The sequence below is a fragment of the Camelus ferus genome, chromosome 14, assembly GCF_009834535.1.
Source record: "Camelus ferus isolate YT-003-E chromosome 14, BCGSAC_Cfer_1.0, whole genome shotgun sequence".
Taxonomy (NCBI): domain Eukaryota; kingdom Metazoa; phylum Chordata; class Mammalia; order Artiodactyla; family Camelidae; genus Camelus; species Camelus ferus.
The window spans coordinates 17,564,754-17,587,435 of NC_045709.1; the positions used below are offsets into that span (position 1 = coordinate 17,564,754).

At 40.1% G+C, this 22,682-nt stretch overlaps 1 protein-coding gene across 1 annotated transcript in view; it reads right to left on the bottom strand.

Annotated features, from left to right (window-relative positions):
• The window catches only part of FRY (FRY microtubule binding protein), a 274,991-nt gene that overhangs the window by 185,974 nt on the left and 66,335 nt on the right, over positions 1 to 22,682 (bottom strand).

Consider the following 22,682-nt stretch of genomic DNA (forward strand, 5'->3'; position numbering starts at 1 on the left):
AATATAAACAACTGCTTGCATCTAAGACAGGATCACTTAAACCAAGATTTTTGAACTTGAAATTTTGACTGACCTTCAAAACATGATCCTTTTCTATAAAATATGTAAATTCTGAGGAAACAATTAATGCCAGGAGCTCAGAAAATCTGCTCATATCCTTCTTGACCATTCATTAAGAAAGCATATAGGAACCAGTGTCTAAGAACCAGTTACCCTGAATGTTAAGGAAACTTTTTCAGCTAAGTGTCCCATATCCATTTCCACCCAATGGAACTCATCTTTACTGGTTTTATATACCAGCAAAAAAAAAAAAAAAAAAAAAGTCATTTCCCAAAGAGAAACTTACACACAGAAGCGTACACAGGGAAGAGAACCACTACGTGGGGACTAGAATGCTTGTTTTTCTGGCAAGTTGCATTTTGCCCTTACAAGTCAATGAAGGAGCAGGAGGAAGGCACTGCGCCACATAGCTGTTCATTCCTAAGGAAGCCTCCTCCTCCACCACCTTCACATCCACAGCTCTGCTCTGCCCAAGGACTCTTTGAGACAACTTGGTTACAATGTGGTCTCCATGATCCACCTTGGATCTGGGGTTAATGGTACTTTTGAGACTCAAAAAATATGGCCTGAGAAAAGGTCTTCCTTCGGGTAAGGCATTAAGTGTCCAATTCAGGGAATCAGGGATCCACTTGTACCTAAATAAGTCCCCACGGCAGGACAGCCAGGACCCTCATGTAAGTCGACGTTTAATGGCTGTCTCTGCCACACAAGGAGCCACAGGGCCTCAGGCAAGTCGTGCAGTTCGAGACCCAGAGACCCTTCACCTACAAAGATGATGGACTCGGAAGCATACTATGAAAAATCAGCAAGCTTTCTGCAGCATTTTAGAAGTAAGTAAACATTCCTTAGGCTAATTAGCTCTAGAGAGCTTTATTCAAAGGAGACCTCATAAATCTAGCAGGCAGAACAAGCTGAGTGTCAGAAGTCGCCACTAAACATTGTCAGTGTAAGGCAACTTCCAAAATGAGATCCAGGTTTAGATTGTCTTTATTTTTTATTATGAAATGATTCTGCTGCCTAAAAGTCTGGGCACCTACTGAAAAATAATCAAGATAATTTTACCTGTGCTGCTCAATACCAGCCACATACAGCTATTAAGTGCTTGAAAGGGAGCTGGTGCAACTAAGTTACTGAATTTTAACTGTAATTAGTTTAAATCAAAATTTAAAAACTGATGATTGATTCAGCTATTGGAACTTGTAACAATTTGCATAGGTAAAAACCACTTTTTTTAAACTATAAATTATATGAAATCAAAATAAAGATCAAGTAGTTTTGACCAATTTGGTATTCAAATTTAGATGTGCTGGTGGTGCAAAATACACACACATAAATGGATTTTGAAGAATTATTCCCTCCAAAAGAGAATGTAAAATATCTCATTAAATAACTTCTATGCTTATTACATGTCAAAGGATAATATTCTAGAAATACTGAACTAGGTAGAATACTTTATTACAATTAATTTCAGATATTTTTAATCTCTCTTTAATGTGGCTACTAGAAAAACTTAAAGTGTATAAGGGTTTTGCATGATATTTCTACTATGCATGCTGTTCTCTAGTTTAGACCAATTTCTGCTTTATAAAACTTAGACTTAAGGGAAATAATTTTTGTGATTAAACACGGAAAGTCATTAAGAAAAGTCACAGTGTTGCATATTTATGAATTAGTAAATACCTGTAGTCAAATATTCACAAATAAGTGATAAATATTGATTTATTGATTCAACAAGTAAACATCTGTTCAACACTTTAAAAACTCTCAGGCTGGGTAAGACTAGGAAATCAGTTTTAGGGGGGCTTGCTTTCAAGACTGAGAGGCAAGTTACTTTTGTCCCTGCTCCACAGTTGAGAAAATTAAAGGAACTTGTCCAAGATCACATACCCAACTAATGCCAGAAAAAAGGACTCAAATACAGCTCTCCTGGCTCAGAAGTCTGTACCCTTCCTGCCTTACCAGATTGCCTCCTAGAAGCTGAGATGCAAAAATACCAGAAAAAATATGAGATATTAAATGCTTCAACATGGCACCCAAATTCATATAAAACCAAAAACACATAACTGATGAGGAAACAGATTTTTAAACATCTTAACACTCCTTTAACACTATCTAACTCTATCACCACAGGACAGTTGAGCATTCACTGATTTGTGACAGCCTCGTATTGCCTTTGTCACCCTTACTAAATATTGTGCATCTCCACCCTGCCCGCCGATCTGGGGCAAGTACCACACCCTTCTTTACAATTCACCTGGCTCCTCGAGCAGTGTTTTGCACACAGTGGGTTCTCAATGGATATTTATTAATCTGTTTAAAGCTTTCATTTTTAAGTCACATCTATGTGGGAAAAAAAGCTGCTAAGATTGTCTGACAAAACGTGACTTCCTCCTCCAGACTTGCATGAGTGATACGGGCACATCACAACCTTGAGTCACAGGGTCCCCCCAGCAGAATCACTTTCTTGCGTGCTCACTTTCGTGGTCTCGGCGAGTTAATCCCCATCTGAAACCTCAGAAGTACTTTGAGCGCTGGGGAAACTGGGATCCTGTTTAAGCAGAAAGCTCAATTGGCAAATGTGTAACTGGATTTTTGGTGGATTTCTATTTCATTCCAGGAGGTGGTTCTAGAATTCCCTTCAGCCGCTCCTGCCAGCCACCTCACCACTCCCTTCCTTTGCTTCTTCCACTCCAGCCACACACTTTTTGCTTGACATGCCTTTTTCCTCCCAATCCTGCCAACACATCTTCTCTTTCAAAGACCTTTTACAAATCCTACTTGTACCACAAAGCCTCCCTTAAACAAATACAAGGGAAACAGTTCTTTTCCTCACCTAATTCCATCCTGGGATGTAATAATTCTGAGCTCTCAGATTGGAAAAGGGTGGAAATACTTAAATATGTATCTCTATGAATGGAGTTTTGTTACTGTATAACTTTCTCAGTTGAAAGTATTATTTCTGTCTCAACTATATTGCTACAGATTCATCTACTTAAATAGTCCTCATTCTTAAGTAGCTTTTTAGGAGCTTGTTCACATTGCTAACATGTCCTCTTGAAATACAATATGTAGTGGATCTATCGATATGATTTTCATTTCCTTTATTTTGCAATCTTCAGAGAACTGACTGCACAAGACAGCATAGGTGTAAGTTTATGGTGTTGTTTTATTACGACAAAGCAGGTGCACGTCTGCCCTCCCTTCGTATGTGATGATATGCCGCCTGCCAGTCCTTACTGTTACTCGAGCACTCTGTAGCATTCTGAAGTAGTTACTGTCATGCCTTGGCAGCCCACAAAAGTTAAAACAACCTCCAGAAGCGTCCTCACGTACGGGCAGGGAGGAGACACTGGGAGAATCTGATTCAACTAGCCTAGTGGGATAGAGTTTGAACTGGCATAAAAACACAGAAAAACGTCATCATCAAGTTACTTAAGACTAGAAATTTCCTCCTAGAACGATCTATGCAAGGACACATAGGACTGAAAAGCTCACGAGAGCGCTCCCTAGGAGGCAGAAAGGAAAGCGAGACACCTGGTATAACCGGTCTGCCGGGCAGGACCAAACCAGGTCTGGCCATGGATACAGCAAAAAGCAGCTCACAGAGATTACCTTGGACCCTGTTTCTTAAGAAGCACTCTCTTTGGGACCCTTCATGATACACTGGTTTCCTGTGAAAATTCTACTCCATTTTCCTGGGAGACTTTCATATACAAAAACTGGTCAATTTGGATGACTTGCTACCCCCCAAACCATCCCAACGTGTGCCAGGGGGCTACTATGCAGCATCATTAGAGGCCTATTTGTATGTTGAAATGATTCGAGGTCACTTGCTCATCTAAATTTTATATTTTATTGAAAAATAAAACAAAATAAAACCACTGTTGATCTATATCCTAGGAATAACCATGAAACAAATACAACAGAGGCTACGTACGACCGCAGAAAAACGCCTCTGTGCTATCTATCGTGCTGCAGTAAGCAAACGAGAGCTGTCAAGAGAGAACTCTGCCATCACCTTTCAGCTTCAACACAAATATGCCGTTTTAAGAGCACAACTTCTGTTCAACGTATAATTTCAAAACACTGCTCCTCAAGTAGCAGCTTCTCTCTCTCGCTCTTTTTTTTTTTTTAAGCAGCTGGCATGAACTACACCACCACATGTTTAAATTATACATTAAAATAAAGCACAGGCTGGATCTAGGGAAGATACTGAACCCTGGAAACTCTATCCCAGACAAGTTGCATAAACCAATCCCTCCTTTCCAACACCTTTCCTGCTACTTTGAGTCCTTGTCATCTTTTTCCTGGGTTATCAGCAGAGATTCTCTCTACCTGCATTTTCAGCCAAGGCTCCCAGAATCTGGGGTCTGACCATGTTGCTCCTGCTTTAAGAAGCCAGGAAGCTTGCCTGATGCTTTCAGGATAAAGTCCGTAGGCCCTTTAACAGCTCCTCCAATGCTCATGATCTGACCCAATTCGCCTCCATGTACCATCGGTCACTCTCCTTCCAGGATCCTGGGATCTAGCTGTCGCTCCCTGAACCCATGAATTTCATACCTCCCAGCATCTGATCATGCTCTTCCCTCTGATTTCTCCCCGCTTTTCTGTAGCATTCCTCAGGTTCAAATGTCACAGCCTCTTGGAACAATTCCTCTGCCTCTTCCCTCCCACATAAAATGATGAATCACTTTATCCTCTGGTGATTATTTAAGTCAGTATCCCCGAGTCCAAGCACAGTGCCTGGCACAGGCAGAACATTCGTTTAATCAGCATTTTTGTTCTCTGCGACTTCCTTGTATCTGCTCTTTCGTCAAAGCCAGCTGTCTTTGATCGTAAAGCCTGTGGAAGGCCGGAGGTGGGCTTGCTGAGTCCCGCTGGACTCGATCCAGCACGGTGCCCAACTCCAGTGGTCATTTAATAATTCAGAAGAAGAGAAGGGGAAGACTGTTGATTCACTCGAAGGGACTTCCTGAAGCTCATTCATGCACGTCCAGTTTGGGCTGATGCTCTGAGTACATCCACCTTAATGGTCACGATAAAATCTTTGGGTTCAGAAATATTTCTACTAAGGCAATCAATTTCTCCAAATATGAACAGCAGCATCCTTCACACGGAACGAGACCCTGATCAGTAAAGAATTAAATTAGCTCAGTAATTTCACTGAGAATGATTTCCTTCCAATTTGGCAAAAGTGGCTGGAAGGTTCAAAAGTAGAGTTAAATTCAATCTATTTAACTTAAATGGCATTGAGACAAACATAGGGATAAGTTCATATTTTTTATAGAGAGACTCTCTGACAGTGTTAATTGATTTAAAACAAAAACCCATCACAGAGATAATTCTCCCAAGTTGGCTGATCACAACATAAATGAAAAATGATTTCAGTCTAAGTTCATTGTGTGTTTCATGGACACACGGGCCCTGGGTTCTGTGAACACAAAGGTGCAATTTAACTTGTTAAATCCACTCAAAGAACACAGGTGAGGGTCAAGAAGGAAAGAGACTTTTTGGCTGAGACTGGATGTTGAGCTACTGCTTGAAGTAAAAGACACCCCCCACCCCCTGGTATACAGAACATTGTCATTGCTTGCGGGGGCTGACCCAGGAGGGGGCTAAACGCTGGGTAAGTTGGGCTGCAAGCCTCCCACACTCATTCAGGTAGTTTTATTCACTCTGTCAACATTTCACAGTTTATTAACAAGAGCCAATGTGCCCTGAAATGTCTGGAGAATATAACGATGGTGGACTCTTAGCCCAGGAGGGGCCTGGACCAGAAAAGCACACTTGCACAACCATGTGGCCATTGCTACAGTGGAAGTGTGTAGAAAGGGCAGGGGAAGTGAGGCGGTCAGAGGAGACTTCACCCTGAAGGCGACACTGAACTCAGACTGGGGAGAGGCATTTGGCTCAGGTCCAAAAAACACATGCTGAAGGTTTAATTCACGTGACACTCACAGAAGAGGCTGCAACTGTAGTCCATGCTAGTGTCTTGCTACATTATCAGCCTCTCCAAACAACTCTGTATTTGGAAGGAAGGCATTTCACCTTGAACATCTTCTGATGGTTTATCTTCTCAAGTTCCTCAAATATACTTCTTTACCAAAACATCTAGTATGCGGAGTGGTAAAGACCAGATCAACAAGCCAAAAAGATGTCAGAAAAAGACTCCAGGACTTCGGTTCCTGGTCCTATTGTCTTGGCAACGAGCAAACACAATAAAAATCATTAAATCACAGACGAGTTCAGACAAGCATTAACTAGACAAATTCCTAATAATAATGGCTACCATTTATCAAGCAGTTACAATAGTGAGGCTGCATACTCAACTTCTGATAAATATTAACTTGCTTGATTCTTATGGCTTTATGTTAGGCATATTACATATACACATATGTGTATTACTTATAGAAATACACGTGATATGTATTAAAACCAGTTCTTACAGAATCAGAGTTGCGGTGCCTTGTCCAAGGTCACACAGCAAGTTAGGGGCTGAGGCAAAGCACATGTACATAACTACCCCAAATCAGATGGAAAAAGTAAACCCAACAGCTTAAATCAATTCCTTCCATACTTTGTATTACAATCAAAATGAATGAGTCCAGTGGTCAAAAAGGCAGAAGAATAATAGACAAACACAGTGTAAAACATCACAGTTCCTCCATGTAGAAAAGGATCCACGTTTAAGAACCACAGTTCTGTGCTGCTTCCCGGTGTGAAGACTGGACCTCCCCTTACACCGTAACACAAAGAGGAACGAGGTTTGCATAATGGGCCTTTTTCCCTGGTGCCACGTGACCAGCGTTGCATCATTTCCTTGGGCAACAGGGCTCAGTGAAGACTGATTCACTTCTGTTTTCAGCAAGAAAACAAAATAAAAGCAAATAACCCAAAGGGGAGGCCTGGCTGCCTCTTCTGGACTTGGTTAACTTTCCACCTAAAAAGAAGGAGATGGAAGCTCAGACACAAGCTCGGGCACAAATGACTCTGCCAGCCCAGCACCACCAGGTCTGGGTCGTTCTTTGGCATTAGTTGAACACTGTCCACAAAGAGCATTCTAGCCTCCTCTCCACCGTGTGGGTCTACAGCAGAAACGTCATGAAAACACTGAGCTGAATAAATCAGCTGAGTAGTCATCTTTCAAAAACACAGCCCAAGAAGACACAGACTGAAATGGGGAGGGACAAACAGTATCAACAATTTAGCTCTATCCTCTTCCCAGAGCCTGAAGAGCATTTTCATTCTCCTGGCCCAAGAAGTGACAGTCTCTTAGTCACTCCCTAAAACAAGGGCCTTATCTGGCAGAACAATATGATATTTAATGAGCTCATTGGGCCAGTGTGATGACTGTTAGTTTGTGTATGAGGGACACTTGAGAATTGTTGAGTGGGCCTTCCATCACTGGAGTGTGTACACTTCATGAGTAGTTAGATTCTCATTTAATATATTAGCAGATAATTATACTTAGCTTTTGGACTTTTACTTAACTTTAGGCAAGCTTTTCCTTTGTTTCTGCAGCATGCCCATCAAATCCAGGCTCTTCAAATCTCAGCAGCATGAAAATATACAGAGTAGAATATGTTACTCTTTTTTACCTTAAAGTGTGTTTCTAGCACTACAATAACACTCCATCTCACCCCTGGCCCGTGACTGTGATTCCAGAACGTGGATCAGAGACTGAATCCACCTCCGTGCTCTACAGAATTCAAACCTACCACAATAAGTGGTTTGGATATACCAGGTCAAGACAACGAGTTCAGGTTCATACTGACATTTTAACTACTCAGTGCGTTTGCTATCATCCCCATCAAAAGCATTTATTGTGCCACTCCTGCCTATGGAAACAGCACTCTCGGTGCCAACACACAATTACAAAAGCAAAGGTGAAGGTCAATGCTCAAGGCTATGGCAAGGACCAGACAGACCATCCTGGAAAGGCGGAGGGGTGGCAGCAGCAGAAAGGCTGGTAAGGAAGGGTTTGATGTTTCCAGATGGGAGGTGATAAAGACCTGGAACAAGGCTTTGGCAGAGGTGATGGTGATGGAGCACCAGATGTGGGAGGGGAAAGCATGAGAAGTTTTAGTGCTGTTTTGAATGAACCACAGAGAAGGGTTGAAAAAGAGTCTCTTGCCTGGGACTGACTGATAAGAGAAATTCAGCATCTACGATGAGGAAGCTGAGGACAAGAAGGGACCTGGAGGAGACAGATGAAGTCATAGCTCTGCCGAGCTGGTGAGAAAAGATCCAGCTTTGGAGATGACTCTCAACAATGCAGGGACAACAACATTTATGATAAAAACTCTCACCAAACTGGGTATAGAGGGAACATACCTCAACAGAATAAAAGCTATATATGACAGACCTACAGCCAGCATAGTACTCAACAATGAAAAACTCAAAAGCTTCCCACTAAAATCTGGGACAAGACAAGGCTGCCCACTATCACCACTCCTATTTAACATAGTCTTGGAAGTCCCAACCACAGCAATCAGGCAAGAGAGAGAAATAATAGAGATCCAAATTGGAAAAGAAGAGGTAAAGGTGTCACTATATGCAGATGACATGATACTATATATAGAAAACCCTAAAAGTACACACAAAAACTACTAGAGCTGATTGAAGAATTCAGCAAGGTAGCAGGTTACAAGATTAACGTTCAAAAATCAGTCGCATTTCTTTACACTAACGATGAATCAACAGAAAAAGAAAGTAAAGAAACAATCCCCTTTAAAATAGCACCCAAAGTAATAAAACACCTAGGAATAAATCTTACCAAGGAGGTGAAAGAATTATACATGGAAAACTATAACCTATTGATGAAGGAAATTAAAGAAGACTTTAAAAAATGGAAATATATCCCATGCTCCTGGATGGGAAGAATCAATATTGTTAAAATGGTCACACTGCCCAAGGCAATCTACAGATTTTATCCAATCCCTATCAAATTACCCAGAACATATTTCACAGAACTAGAACAAATCACAATAAAATTTATATGGAATCACAAAAGACCTAGAACTGCCAAAGCATTACTGAAGAAAAAGAAAGAGGCTGGAGGAATAACTCTCCCAGACTTCAGACAATACTACAGAGCTACAGTCATCAAAACAGCATGGTATTTGTACAAAAACAGACATATGGACCAATGCAACAGAATAGAGAGCCCAGAAGTGAACCCACAAACTTTCGGTCAACTAATCTTCGACAAAGGAGGCAAGAATATACAATGGAATAAAGACAGTCTCTTCAGTAAATGGTGTTGGGAAAACTGGACAGCAGCATGTAAATCAGTGAAGCTAGAACACTCCCTTACACCATACACAAAAATAAACTCAAAATGGATCAAAGACTTAAACATAAGACAAGATACAATAAACCTCCTAGAAGAAAATATAGGCAAAACATTATCTGATATACATCTCAAAAATGTTCTCCTAGAGCAGTCTACCCAAGCAACAGAAATAAAAGCAAGAATAAACAAATGGGACCTAATTAGACTTACAAGCTTCTGCACAGCAAAGGAAACCATAAGTAAAACAAAATGACAACCTATGGAATGGGAAAAAAATTTTGCAAACAATGAAACCGATGAAGGCTTGATCTCCAGAATATATAAGCAGCTCATACGACATAATAAGAAAAAAACAAACAACCCAATTCAAAAATGGGCAGAAGACCTAAACAAGCAATTCTCCAAGGAAAAAATGCAAATGATCAATAGGCACATGAAAAAAATGCTCAGTATCACTAATTATCAGAGAAATGCAAAACAAAACTACAATGAGGTATCACCTCACACAGGTCAGAATGGCCATCATTCAAAAATCCACAAATGACAAATGCTGGAGAGGCTGTGGAGAAAAAGGAACCCTCTTACACTGCTGGTGGGAATGCAGGTTGGTGCAGCCACTGTGGAAAATAGTATGGAGATTCCTCAAAAGACTAGGAATAGACTTACCATATGACCCAGGAATCCCACTCCTGGGCATGTATCCAGAAGGAACCCTACATCAAAAAGACACCTGCACCCCAAAGTTCATAGCAGCACTATTTACAATAGCCAAGACACAGAAACAGCCTAAATGTCCACCAACAGATGACTGGATAAAGAAGATGTGGCATATTTATACAATGGAATACTATTTAGCCATAAAAAACAACAGCATGACACCATTTGCAGCAACATGGATGTCCCTGGAGAACGTCATTCTAAGTGAAGCCAGAAAGAGAAAGAAAAGTACCATGTGAGATTGCTCATACATGGAATCTAAAAAAAAAAGAAAAAGAACATAAATACAAAACAGAAACAGACTCATAGATATAGAATACAAACTTGTGATTGCCAAGGGAGCAGAGGGTGGGAAGAGACAGACTGAGATTTCAAAATTTGTAGATACTGACAGGCATATGCAGAATAGACAAAAAAGATTATACTGTATAGCACAGGGAAATATATACAAGATCTTGTGATATCTCACAGCGAAAAAAATGTGACAATGAATATATGTATGTTCATGTATAACTGTAAAATTGTGCTCTACACTGGAATTTGATACAACATTGCAAAATGACTATAACTCAATAAAAAATGTTAAAAAAAAATTAAAAGCAAAGCAAAACAAAACAAAAAGAACAACGCAGGGAAAGAACAGAAAATCTGGCCTTCAGGGTTTATTGTACAAACGATAGTCACTCTTAGTCACAGACACTCATCTTTCATGCGGTTGGTTCCTGGATGTGTTTGATTGTAATTATTGATTTATGTAGGTCTCACTACACAATCCTCTCCTTAAGAGCAGGAATTTGACTCATGTTCAGCTTAAAGTCATCTCTGGGTGTTAGAATTTAATTTTTTTTCCCTGCCATGTACACAAACTGTGTCCAAGGGCTGAACACAGCAGGTCGGAGTGGCAAAGAATGAATTTCTCCTGTTTTCAGGAAGAAAAATGCATTCCAGAAGTTCCCCCAGCAACTGAATGGCAGGTGCAAGCTTGCACTGAAGGCTGAAAATGCCAGCACCTGCCTCCTTCAAACATTCTGGTGGGAAATCTGCACAGGAGAAGGGGGTTAGCAAGGCTCCTGCTGGGCTGCCGAGGGGAATAGGGGCTCTGGAGCCAGAAGCAAATTTGAATCCAGGCCAATACTTATTCACGCACTTCCCTTGGGGAAGTCTCCTCCTTATTTTTTATTATTAATTTATTTATTAGCTTTAGGCTTTTAATCTATGAAGTGGGACTTGCCTCAATAGGAGTCGATGTTTAAATGAGATAGTGCTCAGCACAGTGGCTGAAACACAGTGATCCTTCGTAAATGCTAGCTGTTCCTCTTACTGGACCATTGCAAGATGTAGCTTAAGGGGGCTGTGGGTGGGTAAAGTGAGTCAAGCTAAAGCCATTTCAAATTAATAGCTGAATCCGAACAATGAGATTGAAATTGAAACCTCATTGAAAAATACTAGCATTTCTACATAAATGGAAATATCTGAAAACATTTTGTCATTTTTGGGGGGTAATGACAAAATTAAGGCTATTTCATTTACTCCCATCATAATGGCCCTCAAATGAATAAATACTGTATTTGTTCATTTTACTGTAACAGATTTTTATAATCCTATTACATTCCTTCATTTCCCCCCCACCTCTTTCAACTGAGAACTGGGTACAATCTTAAAGGGCTGAAGTTTCTGACCCGGTAATATCCTTCTTTATAATTTGCTTTTTAAAAACACAAACTCAATTTCTTATTGAATGGGCATAAGAAAGAAAACATGAGGAAATGCTCCTTTTTCTCCTGAAACTGGAGGAAAAGAGATAGAGAGTCTTTATTTTGAGTACTCTGAAAACTCCCTGCCACTACTTTTTGACAAACACCACTGTGGTGACTTACTGGGAAGTACATGGCAATATACTTCTGCTCCTACCTGAGTTTCATCAATTTCACCTACTGTTAATATTTTGACCTCACAAATGACGATGAGAGGTAGCATAATTTAGGGATTCCCCTAGAATCTGGGTTTCATTCCTGGCTCTGTCGCTTACAAATGGTACACATAAAAGTGGGTTACCATGAAGATTAGAGGAAACGATGCAGGTAAAGCATTTAATACAGCACTCGACACTTCACAGGGCCTTATCAGTATCAGCTACCATCACTGCATTTAATGCAACATTATAGAACAGGTGGTAAATTATTAAAGGTCATCTACCATTGTATAGTTTATTTTATGGGGGTTATTTTATGGAATTTAAGTCAGCCTTATTGGCTGCCTACCCTTTTCCTTGGTAAAAGAATCCCTACTGTGTTCAGGTCTAACAGAAGGAGGACCCACCCCAGTGACAGGACATGCATCGATTTGTCAAAGCCAATGTGGTAATTCACCAATGTGAGTGATTGGCATGTGACCCAATTCTGATCAGAGGAATGCAAGAGGAAGTTTGCTAGGGTTTTTAGCAAAATCTTCTTCTTGCCAGAAGAAAAACCTAAACTGGGCCTCCTTCCTTCCTCTTAAGTAAAGCAAAGATGTTTGAAACTGAGGTGGCCGTCTTGTGATCATGCAGTGACAAGTCTAGAGACTGGATGGCCTGGGTCCTTGAGCTTCTAAAGCTACTTGGAATCTCCTAGCTCCATCCAGGCTGTGGGTTAGACAAGCTAACTAGAAGTCTTTATGCATTCAGTCATTATAAAATTATCCTATTATTTAGAGCAAAAGCATCCTAAAATGACACACATTTTATTTAAAAATTTTTTTTCTCAGCATCTTTTCTTTTAATTGAAGTCTAGCTGATTTTCAATGTTAGTTTCAGGTGTATAGCAAAGCAATTCAGTTATACATAAACATACATTTTTTTTTTTTCAGATTCGTTTACATTATATGTTATTACAAGAAACTGAATACAGTTCCCTGTGCTATACAGTAGGTCCTTGTTGTTTATCAGTTTTATATATAGTACTGTGTATCTGCCCAAACTCCTAATTTATCTCTCCCCTGCCCTTCCCCCTTTGGCAACCATAGTTTGTTTTCTATGTTGATGAGTCTGTTTTTGGTTTGTAAATAGAATCTGTATCAGTTTGGTTCTTTTTTTAGATTCCATATATAAGTGATATCATATGATATTTGTCTTTCTCTGACTTACTTCACTTAATATAATGATGATCTCTAGGTCCATCCATGTTGTTACAAATGTCATTATTTCACTCTTCTTTATGGCTCAGTTATATTCCACAAAATGACACACACTTTAAATTACCAGATGGCATAAGTTAGTTCTGTGTATTAACCCTACCATTATACTTGTGAACAACAGGCATGTTACTTTATTTTGATTAGTGACAAGAAGGATTTAGGATTTAGAAATGAAAGTAATTAATCTTCAAGAATCCTACTCAATAGTTTCTAATTTTATATTTGTTTTCTTTTTCCTTTTTAAAATAAGTAAAGCAGTTGACTAACTACAATGGTAATAATTTGAATTTCAATTCCTTCGCCCCCTCTAAGAAAATGGTAATGAGCACTGAAATGGCAAACGAAACAGTTCACAAGAGAAAGAGAAGAAGCTAAGGTCAAACAGGTTTTTGGATATTTAAACTGTCATAGAATTTTCATTCTCGTTCATAATTGTGACCTTTCTTAATGTTCAAGCACTTAAAATTGTTAGTTTAAAAAATTGTTTTTTCAGTTGAAAGTGGGCCAGGTTTTCAAATACCTTCAAAATTGATACCTCAATTGGCATAAACTAGGATTATCTTTCCTATAATGATAAGGATCGGGGGTTTGTTGGTCAATGGAATACAAAATCAGAAGGCAAGACTAAAATGTCTTTTATTTTCCTATTTGCTTGCAGTTATGTTCAGTCAAATAAAACAAAGAGGACAGGCTGCTGTGGAAGAAAAGATGAAAACAGGCCTCAGGGCCACCATCAAACTGAGAGAAGTGAGACCAAATACCCAGTGTGGCCCAACAGGGGGCTTGGCTTCTCTCTGAACTCCCCAAGGAAGCTACCATTCTCATTAGAAAAGCAGAAGATCAATACAGGGGTAGGGGATTGGGAGGTACAAGCTATTATGTATAAAATGAGCTACAATGATATGTTGCAAAAAACAGGAAATATCGTCAATATTTTACAATAACTATAAATGGAGTAGAACCTTTAAAAACTGTGAATCACTACATTGCACACCTGTAACTTATATAATATGTACATCAACTGCACTTCAGTTAAAGCAAAGATAAGTAGCAGATCAGTTCTGGGTGCTGGAACGGTACAAGTGAGTCCGTGGCTGAGACCATGTTGTTCTTCACCTGCAAGGCCTCATTTTTAGAGGAGAGTTGTTAAAAATGTTGTTTTCAAAAACTAAAAGTTAAAACACAGAGTTTTTTTTTTTTTTAAGGAAAACTGCAATTTATCCTCTCATTGGTGCTCTAACATGTAAATTTTAAACCAACTGCTTATAATTTGCTAAACTCATAGGCAATCTACCCACCTAGAATAACTTTCCTAGTTTTAAAAATTCTTTAAAGCTGTCACAGAGCGTTCCACCCTGCTGCAGGCATTAAACAATGCTTCTGATGGATATTTTAATAGCATCTTGCATCCTGATGACATTCTTTATTTCAACGTGGCTTAACTGATGCAGAGTATTTACCAAAACCTAGAAGAGCATCCTCTGGCTGTATAATCCTATGTTATAAAACCTCCAGGATGCCAGCAATTTCCATTAAACACCACATCTTACTGCACAGAAAGAAATGCTTGTCTCCAAATCAGAAACACCAGCCCTTCAGATTGGAGACAACCTTGTTCAAATTCATTGAGTTAGACACACAGTCACTTTACTGTAAAACAAAACAAAACAAAACAATAGAAAGAACCCGATAGGCTGTGTAGTGTGACAACTTGTTCTTATTCAGAATACTGAAGGGTGAGCTAGGCCAAGAAACTGACCAAGCTTGGAAAGTCAGAGATCCAGGCTCTGCTTATCAGTCAAGTTCAGAAATGTACAGCTCACCCTCCGTTGGTCTGGCTTTAACAGGGCGGGAGAAATAACTGACAAATATCATGATGTTTACATAAACCTCTTTTTTTCAGTGGAGGTATTCAAAAGCCTTCACCCAAAACAGCTAGAGACAAAGTGTCAGGTTCGTTACTTTCACACAAGGAAGTGAGGGAAGGAGACAATCAAGGTCACACAGAAAAACAGGAAAGAAAAGCCTAATCTTGTATTGGCACAATTGAAGCACTGTATTGATTGGACACTCACATAATAAACCACTTTATTAATTTGCAGAATCCTTCCCACATAAATATAACATTCAAATGGAATTTTACTTAAGTATTGCCCTAGTTAATCTAATACCTTAGCCTTTTCATGGCTGCCAAAATACATATTTACCTGTTTAAGTCCAAACTCAAAGAAGTCAGTCTAGTGTTTCTTAAGCTTAGGGGAAAAAAAAATTTAATGGAAATTTAATTGTGTATTTCCATAATGTTGTGCTTGTGGCATTGGCTGAGAAATCCTAAAAATTTCAAAGCTGCCTTCCACTGCTAAACTACTTTGCACTTTGCAATTGATTAAGAATAGCAGAGGCACTTAGAGTTGTATATCAAATTAGAGTTGATAAAGGCACTTAATGCAGATTTGAATGCCTTCTTGAAAAAGATTTCAACTCCCTTAAATTGACACGACAACAAGTTCTTACAGCAGCATAAAAAGTATGAGCTGAAATGTTATGGCTTTGGCTTAAATTTCCATCTGCAGCTCATCAAATGACTAAACAGTAAAAAGGAATTAAACCCAAAATCAGACTCATTACAAAGTCTGATATGCTGGCAGAATATAAACTTTCACTGCTCAGCATCTGGAGTTTTGGGTGACTAACATTTAAATGCTTGTGCTTGTGTGTTCTGTAAAAAGGAGAACGGTGTTTGTAAGAATATAGGTGAGATAAATCATCATTAAGCAACTTACAGAAATATATAATTCACACACATACACACATCTCTTCTCTCTAATCCCCCAAATATTCTGAAGAATGACAGGATCACTCCAAATGAAGTATGATGGCTTTAAATTTATCCCAGGTCAAAATTCTGATAAACATCATTAACTCTTCGCATTTTTCTAACATAACAAATGCCTGTCTGAAATGCTTGCTCTCCCAAATACTGACATCTGGTCAAGTGGTCCCAAGTAAATAATTTACATTTCTTCTTCTCCTTCAGCCATCCTGCTGGGAGGAATATTTGAAAATGTTCCCACAGGACTCTGCCTGCAAACACCAGGCTTCCAATAGTTCTCTGATGCAGTGAAAGTACAAATCCATTAAGTTAAAGTCAACAGGATCTATCAAACACGCCCTCCCAAATAAAATTCTCCAGGGCATACAATGTCTCTGAAATATCACTGGATCCTCTCCTGGTCCTGGGAGGTTCTGCATTAGTATTTCGGAATTGTGAATCTGACAAGGAAGAAGGAGCTCTGAGACCCTTGATGGTGGAATCCTGGTCCAGTTAAGCTATGAAGCTCCCTAAGTAGTGTGTCTAGTGCATAGCAGATGCTCAAGAAAGAAGTATTGCTTTGTATTGCAGTGTTTGCCTTGCTTCTCTGACACCATCAAGCAGCACAGCATTTCAGAGTAACAACTAGGAAAAGCTGATGCTAAGATGGTAAGGTTTTGAGTATAAGGCAGCAATGAAAAATAAATAAAGATGTTATTGTAGAAAAAGCTACTGCTGTTGCTCCTCCAAAACTGGGAGATACATTTTAGCTCAAAGAGAGAGCACTCTCTTATTCACATAACCAGCCGAAAGTCCAAAAATGCCGCTTTCTAGGAAGTGGTTGCCGCCTAAACCTTCTGCAGTGGGGTAGTTTCCAAAGAGTGGGTGATTCCCAAAGGCACCATATTGTGGAAAATTAGAAATGTTTAAGTGTTTAAAAAAAGAGGACCAAGAAATGCTAGGGTACAGATCCAGAAAACTTTACTACATATGTTTTTTGGATGAACTCACCTCTGCATATTTATGTGACAAATGCCAAGCTATGTTGTTTTAAAAAAGCCCCATTCTTGTACACTAGAAATTGACACACCATTGTAAACTGACTATATTTCAGTAAAAATATATATACACAAAAAAGTCCCATTCAAAGGTCAAGACCATAGACTAAGATCATTATTTGCTCATTTGATCTGCAACCGCACAAAATACACCTTTGTGATGTTTTATGGGTATCTCATACCACAGAAGCTGAATTCTGGGAGAATTAAGCCTTATCACTCCCAAACCAGGAACATTTAAGAAGAAGCTAATTTATTCAGAATCAATGCATCTCATTCATCAAATGAGGTAATGTGGTTTTGAAGGTGCTGCTCAGACTACAAGGCACTAAATAAATTTCAGGTTTCGTATTAACAAAGAACCTACACAAAAGGCTTCTATTTGGGGCCGTCAGTTTACAGAACAGCCTCAACACAAGTAAAACATCATATCTCATCAGCCCAAACTTCCTTCTAAGCCGAGCTCATTCTGAGTATCGCATACAGCTCAAAAATACAGAAGCAACTAATAAGATGACCAGGACTCATGTAATCTATACAATTCCCTGAACTGTACCCAAAGGTGAACTAATGAGTCACAGGTATTAAAATGTTTTGAAATAGATGTCTTTTAAATAAAGAGCATATTTGCACGTTGTATCAGTTGAACCATCTAAATACTGGCAACTTTCTCAAATATCCTGGGCTGTTCCTGGATTGTAGAAATATCCAGGTCATCTCTCCTTGCCTAGTGCTGTTTGCCTTGCTGACTATTTCAGTTCTTGTTGGCAACTTCTCCAAGCAGCATGCGAAAGTAGGCAAAGAAGCTGAAACGGGATCATTTTTGTGCTGCCTGTCTCCTGGAGAGTTTTATGGTGGCGGAGACCAGAGCTATCAGGTTAAAACGAGATACCTGAATTATAGATAGATTTTCATTATCCCTGGAAATAGTCTCCCTGTTCTCACTGCTAAAGACGATTAGGAATTTACTACTGTTTCCTAAAAAGAGCACAACATAGCAGAGAAACCTCAGCAAAGTAAGCAAATGACAATTCTAAAAGAAGTAAAGATCACTAATACATTTTTATTTACTAAAGCTATTTAATTGCATATTTACATATACTTTGAAAACAGGGGAAAAAATCAACATAAAATATTCCAACATAAGAAATGTCCCTTTTTACTATAATCGTGTGTGTGTGTGTGTGTGTGTGTGTGTGTGTGTGTGTGTGTGAAATCAAAAGACCATAGGGCACAGAACTGCCCCTGTATTGTATTTAATGATAGTTAAGAGTTGTTAATATGTAGGTCTTTCAAACAGGTCTGTGCTCAGGGGATGGTGCTCTCCAGCGCTAGGTCTTGAGAGACAGAGAGGAAGAGAGACAGAAGGCCCTTCAGAGGTGCACAGGGAAGGGAGGAGGCCAAGACCTGGCAGTGCCATCAGCCAACAAGAATGAAAGTGCCTATAAAGCACTAAATTCCCCAAAGCGTTCCTGATCCTTTGATCATCTTCTGGGTGAGATTATCGACTGGGCTGAGGGAAGGGTTTATGGTACTTACTACCATCCTGGCTTTGAGCAAATCATTTTTTCAGCTCTCATTTTTTTATCTGTAAAATGTAGATAATACGTAACTGTGCAGGGTTACTGGGAAGACTGAAGATAATAACCCGAGGGGTCATATGGCCTCCTTTGCCCACGACAGGCCCAGCCTAATTATTAACAATCACTCTCAAAAGTATCTCAGTTTGGACAAATAATGATGTGGTTGCCAAACATATAAATTACCAAGCATTACACGTGACACAGAGTGAGCCCTCAGTCAGAGGCAGCTACTGCTAGTCTAGATTCTAGATTCTAGGATTGGTCATGCATTTCAACCAACCAACCAAAAAAAACAAAAAACAAAAAACACAACCCTTTAAATGTGCCACCATTATAAACCCAGGCGAGAACACCCCTTCCTACTTAGAGACAGAGGATACTGATTTGGGGTTCTGCTTCTCATGAGGACTGTCAGCTACTTTAGCAGAAGTGGCCATGGCCACAGAAGACTGGAGTAATTCTCTTCTAAGTGCCTGGGACCGTGCTGGGTGCTTCCCACGGTTAACAGAATGAGGTAGGTGTGCTTGAACTTGAGCTGTACTGCTCTGCTAGACTGAGGCAACTCAGTTAACCTCTTTAATTTTCTACTTCTTCAAACCAACTCTACAAAACTAACTAAATGAACATCTTGAGATTTTTCCTTTAGGCTTTCTCACAGCATCTTTGCGGTATCCTGGGGACTTAAACAAAGGTCAGTAAGTACTGCTCTGCTGTGAATCAGATGTGTTTTCAATCCTTACTGGCACGTGGTTTCTCTGTCCCTAGAGCTTACCCTGTACTAACCAGCACTTCTATGTTGGACAGAAATATTGTCCTTATCACCACTGACTTCACTCACTACCACATACTAAAATGCCACATCCAATTTTCCCAACTAATGCAAGGTTTTCTGTAGCAACATGAGACATTTTACAATGTACAGCAGCCCCTTCCAAAAGGAGAGGGCTTGTTCAGTTCCTCAGGGCAGTTTGTGTATCAATGGAATTCTCATTCCCAGAAAGAGTTAATGGGCATTCAAAAGTGTCCCTCTATGGTTTGTCAGATGTTGCAGGAAAGATGCCAACTGTCCTGCCCTGGAAAGACTGGGATGCTAAGTGGACACTGAGTCCACCTTCACTCATTGGGCCGGTGTTCACTGAATATTATGGGGTGGATAGAGACACAAGGAATGCCAGTAGGAGTTTCAGACCAGAGGGAGAGCCTACACACCAGCTCTGTACATCAATACAAAGCAAGCCCTCTTTTCCCATGGAAATAGCTTGAAACTATCTGCCTTAAATGTTTTCTGTAGCAAATGGGAAAGGCCAAGGTGACTTTCTGCCGCTGAGAATATTCCCAGGTCGTCCCCTGTGCTGCCGGAAGGTGTGCACTCAGGGAAGGCAGGCATATTCCAGTAGGAGCTGAGGTGGAAAAGGGGGGTACAGTTAAAAAATAAATCTAGAAAAAAGAATGGCCCGAAGCAAGCAACTAATTTTGGCATATATTCATGCAGTTTCCTTCTCTGGGGTGTAGTAAATGTTGACTACTCAGAGAGTTATCCACTGAGGCTGTCACCCCTCAGGGGGAAAATGGTCTAAGCCTGATTTTGAGTCGATTTAGAAGAGAAGGGAGCATTGGAATACATTAATAATATTTTAACAGTTATTGAAGTTCACAATGTGCTAGACACTACGCTAAGTACTTTACATCTTAATGTCTCATTTATTCCTGGGAGGTATTCATTATTTTTGCCTCCATTTTACAGATGAAAAAATTGAGGCAGAGCAGTTAATTGATTGCCCAAGGCCTGGGAAATGCAGGAGCCAGAGATCCGAACCAAGCCTATCTAGCTCTGTAGCGTGTGTGTTCTAGGTGAGGGCAAGCCAGATTAGGGGGCGGACATGTGTGCAGGCACAAACTGGAGAGCAGTCGTGAAATGCAGAGCAGGGTGAGCAGATCAACCATGGCTGGGGCAGAAAAACAACACGAGAGAACACGAACGAGGAACTCAGAGGGGACTTTACGGTGGTCATTGACACTCGGGGGCAGTGGGGGCTGAGATGTAGTCTTTGAAAAGCTGGCAGAAGACTCTCTGGGCTACTCTGTGTCAGAGGGACTGTGAGGAGACCACTGCAATCTTCCAGGTTAAACTGAGGAGGTCCTATGGTGGCCACGGCCATGAACGTGGAGGGTCACAGCTGTGAGCATCACTGAGCAGCTGGGCAAGGCCTGGGGAAGGGTGGGGAAGCAGCAGACCAGGACAAGTGTCCAAATAGATAAGGAAAGCTTCTGCAGTGAGGTCGACAAAGGACATTCATCTGCAGGCATGAAGGCCATTTGAATCCCTAACTCCATTAAAATAAAGGGGCAGCCTGACAGAGTGGGTAGGGCGAGTGAAGCGAGTGAAGAAGAGAGTTGTCAAAATGACCACAGAATGAAAAGCTAATACAGCTCACCTGATGTAATTGACTTGTTAATTCTTCAGAGGAGACAAATATATACAAAATTACATTTCCCCCCACAATGTGCCATTAAAAAAAAAAAAGAAAAGAAAGCTTAACCTGGAAATACTCATGGAATCATCTTCCCTTTTACTACCACCTAGCAAAGCAGGCAGCCATAGTTAGAGTTTTATTGCTTTCTAATTGCTGTACTTTTATAAATAAGCACCACTACATAATTAGGGGCCTGATTCTCCATTCAGGTATGTGGGCGGGCTTCCTCGCCTCTCAAACCTGTGATGCTGGGCCAATCAGCTGCTTGCCCTGTGGTGCATCCTCTCAGCCTCCTTACACTGAGTAGGCTGAGCACCCTAAGGCTTCTGTTTTCTACTTTGTCTTCCACACAAATTCCTTTCTCTCTTGGCTACGGAAAATATGTAAACCTGAGAGCTACGCTAGGTTGCAAGCCGGTTAGTGTTGCAACAAAGCTTAAAGAAGACTAAACATAAGGTGTATTTCCTCTTCCTCTTTCAAGAAAGGACTGAAAAACATTCTGACCCCCAAAGGAAAGCTAGAGAATTACCAAGTTCACTCTTGTGCGAGAAAGAAACTAAGGTGGAGGGCAGGTACTGTGTGTCTTATTCACCTTTGTAGCTCCACAGCCTGGCACATAGTAGACGTGGAATAAAGATCTGCTGAATGAATGGAAAGAATTCAAAATTGTGCCCCAGGTACTCTCAAAGTAGAAACGAAGAGGCATTTTGAACCATCTCTTGATGTGTGTATGGGGGGAGTGGAGAGAGTTTAGGAAGGGTGGGGAGGATATATACTTTGTCTAGAGTAACTTGAAAATAGACAAGGGAGAAAGATTTTAAAAGAAATCCCACTGGCCTGAGCACTGTCACAATGTAATTTTCAATCTAATGAGGCAATGGAAGGTGACAGAAAGGGATATAAGACAATAATCTGGCCTCAAAGTACTCAAAATAATGCTTCAAAACCACACACCAACGTCAAACTCTCAGTAAGTCTTTTCAGATATTGGAAAATTGCTCTATAAAGAACCTTGAATGTCCAATTTCTTTTCATTAATCAAAGGGTGGATAGACAAAGGAAGCTTCATCCTTGAGTGTGAAGTATTACACAAATAATGAAACCAAGAGAAATGAGTTATGACTAACAAAGGAATGCTCCTGGAGTGACAGTATTACTCCCAAATGGCTTCCCACCTGTAGAAAAACAGCTTCAGACAAGCCCCACAGTGTATACAGGGGCACAAAGTGACCTGGAAAGGATGGTTTCTATGGGTGTCATTTAGAGATGCATATATCCCTGAATACCTTCAGCCTGAAGGTACTTCGGTTCTTTTCTCAAAACAATTATGGCACTGGATCCCCTGCCCAGGTTTTGTTTACAGAAGGACAATTTTGGCCACAGGTCATTTGTGTAGGAGACAATTAATCCCCAGCTCCTTGAGCACAGGTAGGTTAAAATTAGTATGCACAAAAATACAACATTAAAATGTTTCTTGGAAAATTTTTTGAAATTTCAAACAATTAAGGA